Source organism: Macaca thibetana, chromosome 20, assembly GCF_024542745.1.
Source record: "Macaca thibetana thibetana isolate TM-01 chromosome 20, ASM2454274v1, whole genome shotgun sequence".
Classification (NCBI taxonomy): Eukaryota; Metazoa; Chordata; class Mammalia; order Primates; family Cercopithecidae; genus Macaca; species Macaca thibetana.
The window spans coordinates 42,075,705-42,089,394 of NC_065597.1; the positions used below are offsets into that span (position 1 = coordinate 42,075,705).

At 45.6% G+C, this 13,690-nt stretch overlaps 1 protein-coding gene across 1 annotated transcript in view; it reads left to right on the forward strand.

The window, feature by feature from the left end:
* Positions 1–8,231: 8,231 nt before the first annotated feature.
* CBLN1 (cerebellin 1 precursor) overlaps positions 8,232–13,690 on the forward strand; it is a 680,545-nt gene continuing 675,086 nt past the window's right edge. Inside the window, exon 1 of the mRNA XM_050774829.1 lies at positions 8,232–8,246. The gene's annotated coding sequence lies outside the window, so the exon portion shown is untranslated. The remainder of the gene's footprint in view (positions 8,247–13,690) is intronic.

Here is a 13,690-nt window from a genome sequence, read left to right on the forward strand (position 1 = left end):
AACAATCCACCTTACCTCTGATTGGGTCTTACTTGTGCACTCCAAAGAGTGAAAGATGATGGTTCCCCATTATGTATTCTTGTCGAACAGTCTAACAGAAAACTTTTTTCTTGCACCATGATTGTGCTTCACGAGTCTATCACATCACTTAAGACATATCCTACTTAAAAAATGTAATGTTTTTTCTTTGTACACCGGTACACTTTGAAGGTTCATGCTGGTCAATAACTAAACTGAATTTAATTGGGGAAAAAATCACAAAGTACTCTCCTGTATATTACTAATAATTGAAACTTACATCATCTTCATTGCCTCTTACTTAAGAATCCAAAACATCTCAGCCAATATATTATGTAATTAATTCAGTTCTCTTATCTGGATTTTTCTTTTCTTTCTTTTTTTTTTGAGATGGAGTCTCACTCTGTCGCCCAGGCTGAAGTGCAGTGGTGGGATCTAGGCTCACTGCAACCTCCACCTCTCGGGTTCAAGTGATTCTCCTGCTTCAGCCTCTCAAGTAGCTGGGATTACAGGCACACACCACCACACCTCGCTACTTTTTGTATTTTTAGTAGAGACGAGGTTTCACCATGTTGGCCAGGCTGGTCTCAAACTCCTGAGCTCATGTGATCTGCCTGCCTTGGCCTTCCACAGTGCAGGGATTACAGACTTACACAGAAATTTTGACCAAATTCCACCCCCAGCTTTTCTACCCTTAGCAATTCCCTGCATTCTCTTAGACTTCCTTTTTTATCAGCTTTGCCTTGTCTACAAGATCTCATCCACTCCGTTATTGTTAGGCTCAAAAGAATGCACAAAAATGACCACTCTTCTCCTCCCTAGAATATACAGACTTAGGCAGATGTCTGTATATTCAAGGTCACCCTTCGTCTCCTTCTTCCTGGTCACACCTACTGCTTCCATCTCTCTCAGCCCCATCTCCTGCCCTGGACAGTAGATGGACACTGGGAATGGTATTCCTCCCAGCTGCAGGCACTTAAACTGTTGTTCCTCTCCCTTTAAAGAGGGGAGGGGGCTGCCTTGCAGAGAGCCTCCTTTACAGCTCACCTGCAGTCCCATCCCAACAAGCATGGGTTTTCCATTCCTTTCTTCTTTGCAGAAGCTCCCAGTACTGTTCTAGTCAGTTCAGACATATTGAATGCTTCCTATATGCTAGGCACTGTGAGTGATGTCAGGCCAGTGCTGCTTCTTTTCTCTGCAGGTAAGCAGCCGTCAGGCAGGCTTCTCCAACAGGCCCTGGCTCATCCGTCCCGGCTCATGTCTCCTTAGCAGTGTTGGATTTTCATTGCTAGGTTGGGCGAAACTTCCCTTGAGTGTAGAGAGCACCAGTAGCTAGATTTATATCATGCCTGTAGCTTCCAGAGCCTGCAGAGAAGGGAATGCAGGGTTGGTGTTCTAAATCAAGCCATAATATTGGGTCTGAAGAGTGAAAAGTGAAGGACATTTGTCCCCCATCATCTCAGGGATACCAGGACAACTCTATTCCCACCTTTCTATTTACTGTGCTTTTGTATCTCCACCTGGCCAGCTCTTGCTCCATACTACTCTCAAGAGTGTGAAATCATGGTTTTTCTGAGCTAATAATGGCTAATTTATAAATCTAACCCACATTTATGTCATACAGAAGTTCTGGAAATGTAAAAGAACACAGATTTCACAAAGTGCAGATCCCAGTCTCCTGGGGTGAGGAACAGTTTAATTTGAGCCGGTTGTGAACAGGACTAATTATGTCTAGTTACTTAAGTGTTTACATTCATGCAAGATCATTTAGGAAATTATCACTAAAGTAAGCAGGTTGAATAATTTGTTGACTACTAAAATACTTTAACAAAAACTACGCTACTTCAAAAAAGCATATAATTTACTTTTAACGTATTACAAATTCAGAAAATAGTTTCTTTTTCGTGTCCAGAATAGTATTGTTAGGGACACATTTCATTTGTCATCCATTAATTTAATTATTGAACTCAAATCATAAATAAAAAGAGTACTGTTTTCTCCAGAAAGCTGCATCTATTTTAGAAAATTACTCTTAGCTGGGTTCTCTTTCACAATGCTTTGTGGCCAACAGTTCAGTTCATACTTTGCATGCAGCCATTATTCAGAAGCATGTGCCAAGACAAATACTTAAAACAGTCAAACAATGAAACCTCAGAGCCTAAAGGCAAATACGTATTCCTGTTTCTTCCTGAATGTAACCTTAATAGACACAGTTTAAGATTTAGCCAATGCTGTAATCTCCACTGCAGCTCTGTGTGCCTTTTGGGTCCTAAATTTGTTCAGAACTTGATGATCTATGGCAAGCCAGGGTAGGGGGCTACCATCTAAGATTAAACTTTTATGAAGTCTTATTCTCAGCAGATAAACCTGGGAGGGATTACAAGACATCTGTGTGTTGACTACAATCATTAAGTTATGGGAAAGCCACTCTTGGTGTCTCAAGTTTATTTTATATGTAGTATTTAGAGCCTGGAGCATTCCCAACCTGACCTGGAAAGGCCTTTTCATGGCTTAAGATCCCATAGGGCTGAGCTGAAGACAACGGAACTACGCAGAGGAAGTGGGTTACCCTGCACACTGCAGTGAGGGTGCTTGAAGCCCAGCATTAGCACGTCCATCTGTCTGTCTGTCTGTTTTATTAATGCATTGCCTGTACAAAGTTAGAAGAAAAATGAGCAGTACAAAGTTCACAATGAAAAACATCGGTCAAGCCGGGCACAGTTGCTCACACATGCTATCCCGGCACCTTGGGAGGCCAAAGTGGGTGGATCACCTGAGGTCAGGAGTTTGAGACTGGCCTAACCAACATGGTGAAATGCCGTCTCTACTAAGAATACAAAATTAGCCATATGTGGTGGCGCATGCCTGTAATCCCAGCTACTCAGGAGGCTGAGGCAGGAGATTCGCTTGAACCCGGGAGGCGGAGGTTGCAGTGAGCCGAGATCTCACCATTGCACTGCAGTCTGGGCAACAAGAGTGAAACTTCATTTAAAAAAAAAAAAAGAAAAAAGAAGAAGAAAAATAGCGGTGCCTTGTCACACTCTCTCTAGTCCCCACTCCACTCTGGAAAGGCTGTCATTCCCAGCCCCTGGCTCTTTCTTCTGTGAATCACACGCATCTCAATTGTGCACCCTGATGCTGGAACCAAATAAAACACCTTCCCTTTTCGAGTTTTTTTTTTTTCCGTCTTTGAGTAGCCAGCAGCGTTCACCGGTTTTTCAGGCCAGGTTTGTTTAGACGTAAGAATTCCCACTGACATACAGCACCTCCATCCCCCCCGACCCCACTCCGCCAGCCTAGCCTGGAGGCGTCCACTTGTAAAATGAGGGTTTGTGTGGAAGTGGGGAGCCATGCTGCCAGTTGTTATGGTTTTGAAACAGAGTGGAATGTTTGATTTTGAAACTCAACAGAGTCCCTGCTGCTGCGGGTCCCAGTCACTCTCATCCATAGACAGTCACAGTTCCACCAAAAAGCAGAGACAGTTGAAACAACTTGTGGCTAGATTAACTGTGTTTTCTGATTTTTTTTTCTCCTTTTTTTGTAAATGTGTTTTTAAAAAATCAGGGTGCCCGTGTGGTAAAACAGGCTCTTCTTGTCCCTGGTACATCGTCCTGAGCCCCTCGAGGATGCACTGGGGCTGGTGGCTGAAGCACTTAGGAGGTTTCTCGCGAACTGGGGGCAGCAGGAATGTGCTGCAGTTTCTCAGAGGGCTGGAGAGCAGGCAGATGACATTCCAGGACAGGAGTGCCGCTGCAGCCACTCTGGCTTCCGTGCACTCGGCCCCTTCTCTTCCTGTTAAATTTGGGGATACATTTGTACAGGGATGAGTTGAGCCTGATCACTGACTGCCTGAAGACCAGAAAAGGACAACTGGGAGGTATTTTGGGCTGTCCCTTTTCCCTCCCATTTCAGATCCCAGAAAGTCCTTTTTCTGCACACCCGTGTGTGAAGGAAAACCAAAAAAATTTTCCTTTATGAGAGAGTGTGCCTCTGTAATGTGTATATCATACAGAGGCATTGGATTTGAGTGTGTTTCAGATAGGAATAGACTGTTTCAGTATTTCACTTTTATGGACTAAAATGCGTCTTCTGAAGCTAAATTTTCTTTTGAACCAGATTTTAAATATATAAATAGAATGACCTCTATAGATAGATGGGTATGTAAGAAATAGTTCCAGTTCCCTATCAGTTTATTTTCCTGATTCTATATTGCAGTTTTTGTTTTTATTTTTATTTTTATTTTTTATTATTATTATTATTTTTTTTTTGAGACGGAGTCTCGCGCTGTCACCCAGGCTGGAGTGCAGTGGCCGGATCTCAGCTCACTGCAAGCTCCGCCTCCCGGGTTCACGCCATTCTCCTGCCTCCGCCTCCCTAGTAGCTGGGACTACAGGCGTCCGCCACCTCGGCCGGCTAGGTTTTTGTATTTTTTAGTAGAGACGGGGTTTCACCGTGTTAACCAGGATGGTCTCGATCTCCTGACCTCGTGATCCGCCCGTCTCGGCCTCCCAAAGTGCTGGGATTACAGGCTTGAGCCACCGCGCCTGGCCTATTTTTATTTTTTTAATAGTTTATTGTTGTTGTTTTGAGATGGAGTCTTGCTCTGTCACCCAGGCTGGAGTGTAGTGGCATGATCTCGGCTCACTAAAATCTCCGCCTCCCAGGTTCAAGCGATTCTTCTGCCTCAGCCTCCTGAGTAGCTGGGATGATTACAGGCACGTGCCACTGTAGCCAACCAATTGTTGTATTTTCAGTAGAGACAGGGTTTTGCCATGTTGGCCAGGCTGGTGTCAAACTCCTGACCTCAAGTGATTCACCCCACCAGCCTTGGCCTCCCAAAGTGCTGGGATTACAGACATGAGACACTGTACCTGGCCTAGATTTCAGTTTTTAATTGAGACATGTGTAAGGTTACTTTTAAGTGCAGGGTAAATGTGAAGAAGCAACTCCTAATCTTGGAAGGTTTTATTTTATTTTTTGAAACGGGGTCTTGCTATGTTACCCAGGCTGGTCTTGAACTCCTGGGCTAAAGCGATCCTCCTGCTTCAGCCTCCAGAATAGCTGCGACTACAGGCATCAGCCACCACTTCTACGTAATCTTAAAGACTTTAAAGAGCATTCCAATTACAAGCTAAACCCTTGAAGTAGTGACTTTTTCATTTGCTTGTTTTGAGTTAAGTGGGTGAGAAGAAAAATAATCACTTGTCCCTTTTAGGAAAAAAGCAGCAGGCTGTGTTATAGGACCATGTTAAAGCTGTAAAGAAATTGTTCGTCTTACAAAACACAGAATGTGATTGATTTTGGCGCAATTTTATTGTACCTACTTTCTCGGGGCAGGTGGAACCCATGAATTTAAAACAGCAGTCATGTTTCTTTTTGATTATAGAAATCTCAAAGTCAGTAAACGTGAAGATCTTTCTTGAGTAGCCTGAGTTATTCTTTGTGTGGCTTGCAGGCTAGGACTGCAGGCTTTTGCTAACCATTTGTTTTCTTCCTTTTTCCAGGCTTGGAGATGCTGGATCCTTTAGCCAGCAGTGAGCATTCCTCATTTCAAGGCAGGAACCGCCCCCACTGTGGGCAAGCCGCCTCCACGTCTTCCAACTCCTGGCAGGAAGTCCTTCCTGGGTGCCCCTCCCCCAGTTCCTGTCAAGTCCCCTTTGTGAGGTGATAGGCCTGGGGGACACCTCCTTCCACTGCCAGCTCAGTGCTTCCCCCTAGGGACGCAGCAGATGAGTAGCTCTTCTGCTTCTCAGAGAGCTCCCCGGAGACAGCGGGCAGTTTAGAGCGATAGCAGCATGTGCTGTTATATATATATATATATGTATTTTTTTTTTAATGGGGGTCTCACTCTGTCACCCAGGCTGGCTGGAGTGTGGTGGCACAGTCTCGGCTTTCTGCAGCCTCCGCCTCCCGGGTTCAAGCGATTTTCCTGCCTCAGCCTCCAGAGTAGTTGGGGTTACAGGCATGCACCACCACGCCTGGCTAATTTTTGTATTTTTAGTAGAGACAGGATTTTGGCATGTTGGCCAGGCTGGTCTCAAACTCCTGAGCTCAAGTGATCTGCCTGCCTTGGCCTCCCAAAGTGCTGGGATTACAGGCGTGAGCCACCGTGGCTGCCTGAGAGTGTGTTTTCAATCTGCCATGTTAAAAAGCAAGTTGCAAGTGAAGTCTTTATGGAAAGGTAGCTTTCACCTGGACCCTAAATAAAATTTAGATCTGGGGATGTCTTTATAAATAAGAGTCAAATACTGCTTTGACCTTTTATAGGAGCAGGGAACTTCTGAGCCAAAAATCTTTCTTATGAGCACAACATTTCAACCTTGACTGCTGTTGGGGATTCAAATAGAGGGAATATGCCAGCTTGCTTTGGAAGCTGTACGTGTGCACGCCTTTGATTGTCAAGGTCAGCCCGTATTGATGATCCTCAGCCCTGTGAGTGAACATTTCTGTGCCCCACTCCCTTTTGACCTGTTGCCTTTGGAGATGAGTGAGAATCCAGTTCTGCCTCCCCACCCCCCCCCCATGCTCTCCTATTTGGGTTTCCTTGCTCTCGTGCCTTTGCTTTTTCCCTTCCTTCCACTGGGCCCCGCCTTACTCCCTGGCCCTCTGGACTCAGCCTCCCAACTCCCGATGGGCTCCAGCCTCCCTGAGACTGGGTGTGTCTCCTGCTTCAGGCCCCTTCTTGGCTCACCCACAGGCCCATTGTGAATATCTGGACTTTTCCTGTGAGGAGTGAGTGGAGAATGGGGAGAAGGGCTCAGGAAGAAATCTTTCTGCTCTCATTTGCCTCCCATCCTTGCCGTTAGTTCAGGAACAAAGCTCTTTCTGACCTTCATAGCGGGCCTGGTTCAGGGCCTTTATGGTAAGCACTTTGAGGAAATGTCTTGTGTAGCAGGGTGAGGGCTGTGCCAGACAGCCTGCCTGTCCAAGAGGGACAAGACTGGGTGCTGGGTGGTGTGCCAGGCCAGTGTTCTGGATGGGTGGAGGGAGGCCAGCTTCTGAGGAGCAGAGGATTTCAGCCGTTATGGCGCATCTGGGAACTTTACTGCTTTGAATGTTTAAGAATATGTGTTATGTGTTCCAGGCCGGGCGCGGTGGCTCATGCCTGTAATCCCAGAACTTTAGTAGGCCTAGGTAGGTGGATCATCTGAGGTCAGGAGTTTAAGACCAGCCTGGCCAACATAGTGAAACCCCATCTCTACTAAAAATACAAAAAATTAGCCGGGCATGGTGGTGGCTGACTGTAATCCCAGCTACTCGGGAGGCTGAAGGCAGCAGAATCGCTTGAACCCAGGAGGCAGAGGTTGCAGTGAGCTGAGATTGCGCCACCGTGCTCCAGCCTGGACAACAAGAGTGAAACTCTGTCACACACACACACACACACACACAATATGTATTCCAGGTGTCAAAAAACAAACAAACAAAAAAACCAAAAAAACAAAAACCTTCAAAACAGAACATTTAGAACAAAACCCCCTTGTACAAAGGAGAATGGAAGACCAGGACATCATGACAGGCTTGGACTAGACCAAACGTTTGCAAACTCTATTGTTGTTTGTTGTTAAAGAGACAGAGTCTTGCTCTGTTGCCTAGGCTAGAGTTCAGCCATGCAGTCATAGCTTACTGCAGTGTCAATGGCCATCATGCATGGCTAATTTTTAAATTTTTGTTTTGCAGAGATAGGGGTATCACCCTGTTGCTCAGACTGGTGTCAAACTCCTGGGCTTAAGTGATCCTCCCACCTCGGCCTTCCAAAGTACCGAGATTACAGGCGTGAGCCTCTATGCCTGGCCACAAACTTCTTTGTATAAAGGGCCAGAGAGTAAATATTTTAGGCTCTGTGGGCCAAGAACCAAAATCAAGGATATTATGTATATACTTATGTAACTGTTTAGAATGTAACCATTTAAAAATAGGAAAACTGGTGGGGGGCAGTGGCTCACACCTGTGATCCCAGCACTTCGGGAGGCAAAGGCAGGGGAATCATTTGAGGTCAGGAGTTTGAGACCAGCCTGGCCAAATGGTGAAACCCCGTCTCTACTAAAAATACAAAAATTAGTTGTGCTGGCGGGCGCCTCTAATCCCAGCTACTCAGGAGGCTGAGGCAGGAGAATCGCTTGAACCCGGAGGGGCAGAATTTGCAGCGAGCCAAGATCGTGCCACTGCACTCCAGCCTGGGCGACAGAGCAAGATTCTTTGTCTCAAAAAAAAAAAAAGGTGGGGGTAGGGTGGAACCATTCTTAGCTTGAAGGCCTCACCAGGCAGCAGGGCTGATCTGGTCCCAGATTCTGGTTTGCTGACCCCAGTGGCTTTCTCTGGGTCTAAAGAAGACTTGGTGGAGCTTGCAGGGCTAAGACAGAGCCTGGCAGGAGGGGCAGGTTACTCCCTGCTTAGCTCCTCTCTAAAGATGAGGAAAGATCCTTTTGGGGAGGGCAGCCAGAACTGGATTTATCATGTGTACCCCTGTCTATATTTTGTTTTTGTTCTCTGCAGGACTGGTCAACCCCAAAGGTCTGTTTCCCTCTCCCCTGCTTGTGGCAGGCCTCTTCAAGAGGCATAACCCTTTGGGGTGCCCTGAAGGATAACCTAGCCTTTCCCAAGTCTGCCAAGCACCCAGTACTTGAGGAGAAGCCAGGCGTTTTAGCACTGCCACCAGGTGAGTAGCCAGATGAGCTGTGAGTGGCATTCTAGGCTAGTGCTGTCCAGTAGAACTTTCCGTGATGGTGGAAACACTCTAGGGTTGTGCCATCTGATACAGTAGCCCTTAGCTACATGTAGCTCTTGAATACTTAAAATGTGGAGAGTACAACTGAAGAACTGAATTTTTAATTTTAGTTAATTGAAACGACCAGTCACATGCGGCCACTGGCTACCATGCTGGACAGCACAGTTCTAGGCTATTAGAGGTCTCAAGAAACTCTAACAATGGGTAGGAATGGTGTGATGTTTTTACCAAGAAATTCGTTACTTAGTTTCTTCCCCCTCCTCCTTCTTTCTTTTTTAGAGTTGCAAATGCGCTTAAAAAAGGAAATATATCTCTTTCACAAATGGGTGCAATTGTTAATTGCTATAAAGTAAGAAGGTAACTTAAAGCACAAAACAGTGTTACTAAATTTCTGCCCAATAAGCTTAAGGGTTGCTCTTTGATGGTTAAAAATGGGGGTTACTAAGGGTCAAGGAGGTGTTAGGGCATACCCACACTGCTAGAAACCCTCTCTTTGACTTGTTCAGAAGGCTTGCAAGAGGTTGGCAAAGGGAATATCTTCTTTTTTGTTTGTTTTTTGGTTTTGTTTTTTGAGATGGAGTTTCGCTCTTGTCGCCCAGGCTGGAGTGCATTGGCGCGATCTCAGCTCACTGTAACCTCTGCCTCCCAGGTTCAAGTGATTCCCCTGCCTCAGCCTCCTGAGTAGCAGGGATTACAGGCACCCACCACCATGCCCATCTAATTTTTGTAATTTTGGTAGAGATGGGGTTTCACCATATTGGCCAGGCTGGTCTCAAACTCCTGACCTCAGGTGATCTGCCCACCTCCGCCTCCCAAAGTGCTGGGATTACAGGCATGAGCCACCATGCTCGGTTGGCAAAGGGAACATCTTCTAATGATGTTCTGGTGTCTGGATCATGGGCTTGTGAATCCTTAAGTCCTTTGGAGGTGTGGATGCCCCGTATCTGCTGGCTCAGGGAAGCACACAGTTCCTCCCTTGCCTGGGAGGACGACAGGGGTCTGATCTGCCATGTTTAAGGTACCGACTGGAGCTTGCAGGGGAATCAAGGCTTTTTCTCTATCTTCCTTTTCAGTGCAGACGTGGCGAGCTCTCACCTCCTCAGGTGCTGCCTTTTCTCCTGTGCAGCAGAGAAGATGAGGCTAGAGGAACCACCCAAGGCACAGAGGGTATTAACTTGCCCAAGTTCATGCAGTGGTGTCTGGTGGAGCTGAGACTGCACACTGGCCCTGTGACCCCACCGCCTGGGCTCTTCACCACCACACAGTCTCAGTGGCACATACATGTTATCAAGTTGATGTTGCTTTCAAAGAAAATCTTAGATTTTTGCTTGGATTTCAACCACATCCACAACCCACCCACCCTTCCTTCCTTCCTTCCTTCCTTCCTTCCTTCCTTCCTTCCTTCCTTCCTTCCTTCCTTCCTTCCTTCCTTCCTTCCTTTTTTCTTTCTCTTTCTTTTCTTTATTCTTTCTCTCTCTCTCTCTCTCTCTCTCTTCTCTTTCTTTCTTTCTTTTTTTTTTTTTTTTGACAAAGTCTTACTCTGTTACCCAGACTGGAGTGCAGTGGCTCGATTTCTATCTCGGCTCACTGCAACCTCCACCTCCTGGGTTCAAGCGATCCTCCCACCTCAGCCTCCCAAATAGCTGGGACTACAGGTAAGCGCCACCACACCTGGTTAATTTTTGTGATTTTTGTAGAGAGGGGGTTTCACCGTGTTGTACAGGCTGGTCTTGAACCCCTGGGCTAAAGTGGTCTGCCTGTCTCAGGCTCCCAAAGTGCTGGGATTACAGGCATGAGTCACCATGCCTGGCCAGCACAGCCCCTCTTTGACAAAACACCAGAAGTGTTTTCATGTCACTTGTATCTTCTGATTCATCACAGTGTAGAAGTTCAGAGGGAAGGAGCGAAGTTGTTAGTGCGGGTCTGGGTGAAACCACAGAAGCCTAATGGAAGAGCCAGTCTTAGAGGAAGTCAAGTGTTTGGGTGCCTGGAGGGGAGAAGGCACCATGATCTCCTACTTAGAGGGGGACCTTCAGGTGACAAGGGTTTAGGACTTATTGAAGGTGGGTCGATGGTAGGGTAGATGTCGCATATTCTTTGGCTGTCACCAGGATTAAATTAGATTTTTTTGTTTTGTTTTGTTTTTGAGACAGATTGTTGCTCTGTTGTCCAGGCCGGAGTGCAGTGGCACAATCTCGGCTCACTGTAACCTCCGCCTCCCAGGTTCAAGCAATTCTCCTGCCTCGCTCAGCTTCCCGAGAACCGGGGACTACAGGCACCTGCCACCGACCCGCGCTAATTTTTGTATTTTTATTAGAGATGGGGTTTCATCATGTTGGCCATGTGGATCTTGACCTCCTGGCCTCAGGTGATCTGCCCACCTTGGTCTCTCAAGTGCGGGGATTACTGGTGTGAGCCACCGCGCCTGGCCTAAATGAGATCATATGAATGAAAATCTTCTCGACTCTCCAAGAATTGCACAGATATCTGTCTGTTGGTGCTTGGTTAATCCGATTCTGCCTGCAAAGGCTGGTGGGTGTGGTTGGGCGAACTGGCTCCGGCTGCTGGTTGGATGTGAGCCGACGCTGTGGTTTCCTCCTCTTTGCAGTTCTTTTGCAGCTGGAGCCACAGGAGTGGGCAGCTCAGCCTGTGTCTCCGCTGAACTAAGGGAAGCTCCACTGAGCCTGGAGAACAAGGTGGTTTCTGCCCAGATGGTGGTGTCACCCTCCTTGAAGGCCCCTGCCTGGCCTGCAGCACTGATGTCCAGGTTATGGGTACAAATGTGGCTTCCGTCTGTCTGATATGTGGTCCCATGGAAACTTCTACACGTTTGGGGTCTGTGCTGAACTAGATATTTGTGGAAAGTCATTTTGTAGACAGTAGGCCTCGAAGTTGTTCAATTATGTGCATATTAAAATACAACAAAAAATGTCTGACTTTTACATACTGGTTACCCCTGTTTAAAACCTTTTTATTTTAGAATAATTTTATATTTACAGAAAATGTACAGAGATAATACAGGGAGTTCCCTTTATTCAGCTTCCTCCAAATGCTAACATCTTATATAACCATGATACATTTGTCAAAACTAGGAAATTAACATTAGTACAGCAATATTAACTACACTACACATTTTATTTGTATTTCACCAATTTTTCCACTAATGTTTCTGTTTCAGGATCCTATTCTGGGTACCACTTAGATTTAGACCCTTTTTTATTTTATTATGTTCCAGTTTATTTTCTTTTAACTTTTTTCTTTTTCTTTTTTTTTTTTTTTTTTTGAGACAGAGTCTCACTTTTACCCAGGCTGGAGTACAGTGGTGTGATCTCGGCTTGCTGCAGCCTCAACTTCCTGGGCTCAAGTGATCCTCTCACCTCAGCCCCTCAAGTAGCTGGGACTACAGGTGCACGCCACCATGCCTGCCTTATTTTTGGTACTTTTTGGAGAGATGGGGTTTCGCCATGTTGTCCAGGCTGATCTCAAACTCCTGAGCTTAAGCGATCTGCTTACCTTGGCCTCCTAAAGTGCTAAGATTACAGGCATGAGCCACCGTGCCTGGCCATTTTTTCTTATGAAACTTTTTTTTTTTTGGTAAATTAGAGACTGAGTCTTGTTTATGTTGTTGAAGCTGGTCTTGAATGCCTGGCCTTAAGCCATATTCCTTTCTCAGCCTCTCTAGTAGCTGGGACTATAGGCACACACCACCAAATCTGGCTTGAAACATTTTAAATATAAAGAAATTTGAATAACTAGTACAGTGAACACCCATATATCTTGTATCTAGATTCAAAAGTAAACATGATTTTTTGTAAAAACTTATACATATGTCTGTGTAAATTTAACTTTTTCCTCAACCATGGAGGTAAGTTGCAGAGTTTACGACCTTTCACTTTTAAATACCTTAGCATGCATCTCCTAAGAATGGGAATATTCTCCTATGTAATTATGATACTATTAGCACACCTTAAAAATTAATGACAATTATATAATCTCTAATATCTAGTTCTAATATTTGAATTTCCCCAGTTATCCCAAGAATGCTTTTATGGCTTCTTTTTAAAACTAGGATTTAATCAAGGTTTGTGCATTACATTTCGTTTTCATATGTCTTCAGTTTCTTTTCATCTAAAACAGCCTTCTTACCTCTCTTTGTTTTCTCATGATACTGATTTGAGTCCACACCGTTTCCTTGTTTTGTAGAATCTACTGCACCTGTTATGTGTCTGATGGCTTCCTCCTGGTGTCACTTAACTGTTCCTCTGTTCCCTGTATTTTCTGTATCCCAGAAGTTTGGCCTACAGGCTTGATTAGTCAGGCTATACATTTTTGGCAAGGGGATTTCACAGATGGTGCTGCCTGTTTATATGGCTTCATATCAAAACATACATGACTGTTGTCCTGCTGGGAGGGCTCCTATGCTTGGTCACTTGGGTAAGGTGGTGACTGCCTGGTGCAGGTAGGTTTTTTTCCTGGTATCAAGCAAATATCCTGTTCCCCACCAACCAATACCCACCCTGTTTTGATTTTTTTTAAACAAGGTCTCACTCTGTCACCCAGGCTGGAGTGCAGTGGCATGATTTCAGCTCACTGCAATCTCTACCTCCTGGGCTCCAGTGATCCTCCTGCCTCAGCCTCCTGAGTGCCTGGGACTGCAGGTACATGCCATCATGCCTGGCTAACTTTTGTTTTTTTTGTTTTTTGTTTTTGTAGAGATGGGGATTCCCCATGTTGCCCAGGCTGGGCTTGAACCCCATGTTGGCCTCCCAAAGTGCTGGGATTATAGGAGTGAGCCACTGCTTCTAGCCCCCCACCAGCTTTTACCTAACTGTGTCCATTGATTTTCACCTGACTCAATTGTTGTCTTGGACCTGCCCTCTTCCTGCTTTTATTTTTTTTAAAGGCAGTGTTTCACTCTGTCACCCAGGCTGGAGTGCAGTGGTGTGA